This window comes from Solanum stenotomum, unplaced genomic scaffold, assembly GCF_019186545.1.
Source record: "Solanum stenotomum isolate F172 unplaced genomic scaffold, ASM1918654v1 scaffold37374, whole genome shotgun sequence".
NCBI classification, from domain to species: Eukaryota; Viridiplantae; Streptophyta; class Magnoliopsida; order Solanales; family Solanaceae; genus Solanum; species Solanum stenotomum.
In genome coordinates this window covers 6790-8299 of record NW_026034393.1, presented here as the reverse complement: position 1 = coordinate 8299, position 1510 = coordinate 6790, and the positions used below count along the sequence as shown (strand labels likewise).

At 48.2% G+C, this 1510-nt stretch overlaps 1 pseudogene; it reads right to left on the bottom strand.

Moving 5' to 3' along the window:
* Positions 1-647, bottom strand: part of LOC125852595 (cytochrome P450 CYP72A219-like) — a 4812-nt pseudogene extending 4165 nt beyond the window's left edge.
* Between the last annotated feature and the right edge of the window lie 863 nt (positions 648-1510).

The following is a 1510-nucleotide window of genomic DNA, read 5'->3' as shown; positions in this document are numbered from 1 at the left end:
GCAACATAAGGAGTTACAAAAGATAAACTCGCTCCTGGATCTAACAAAGCATATACATCAAAAGCAAAGACTTTGATCATACCAGTGACAACATTCGGAGAGTTCTCTTGCTCATGGCGACTGGTGATGGCATAAAGGCGATTTGCTCCTCCACCGGTACTAGAAGTAGCCCCTCTAGGTGCCATCCTGTCTGGGGGAGCAACTGATGAAGATTGGGTCCTACTACCCAAACTTCCACTACCTTGGTTATTCTTAGGGCACTCCTTCACGAAGTGACCCTCTTGCCCACACTTAAAACATCCTGTCTGGCCATCACGACATTTGCCCGGGTGGGTTCTACCACACCTAGCACATGTAGGAAACAAACTGCTTCTTTGTGCCACACTACCTGAGGACTGTACTGGTCTAGCCTTTAAGTCCTTCGAATTCTGGCCATTATGACCACCTCTGTACCTTGGTGCGGGTGCGCTAACAGATGATGGAGCAGGTCCCTTTTGCCTTTCTTGGAAGGACGGACGATTCACATTACCTTTCTGCTGCCCAGGCTCATTACCGGTCTTGGCTCTCTTACTCCTGAACTCTTCCCTATCCCTCAGCTTCTCTTCCTCAACCTGCTGTACATAGACCATTAATCTGGATATGTCCATGTCCCCGATAAGCATTGCAGCCCTACCTTCCTTATTCGACAACCGAGACAGCCCAGCAACAAAGAAGCTCATTCTATTCCTCATGTCCGCAACCATCTCCGGAGCATAGCGGGAAAGTTGGGTGAACTTCAGACTGTATTCACGAACACTCAAGGGCTCTTGCTTAAGGGTAAGGAACTCACGTACCTTGGCCTCTCTCAATTCTCGAGGAAATAAATGCCCCAAGAAAGCTTCCTCAAAATCGGCCCAACTCGCCGATGGTGCATTCTCAACTCTAACCCCTTTCCACTGGTCAAACCATGTTCTAGCAACATCCTTCAGCTGATACGCAGCTAGTTCAACCCGCTCAGTGTCTGCTACATGCATTACATCAAAAATCCTCTTCAACTCCTCAATAAAGTTCTCTGGGTCCTCAGTAGTGCTTGATCCCATGAAACTCGGAGGATTCATCCCCAAGAACTCACGGATCCTTGAAGTGTCCGCTCCTTCATGTCGAACTCCCCTTTGCTGACCCACCTGATTAGCTACAGCTTGACTCAACATCCTAATTGCCTCTCTGAACTCGGCATTAGAAACTTCCCCTTGATCTTGCACTCCCGGTGCATAGGGTAACTCTTGCTCATCAACATAGCGTCTAGGAAGACGCCCTCTACCAACTCTTCGTGGAGGCATGACTATCTGAAACACGCGCAAGCACGGATTAGAGAGAAACTTTTTAGAGATCAACTCTAACGCACGAAATGAGCGTGAAGAAATGAGAAATCTTCCTAAATGTTGCAGCCTCCCAATTATAGATGTGGCGCGCTTCACACCGATAACTAGGACTCTACAGACACGGCTTCATAGACTCCCTAGGACTCTTG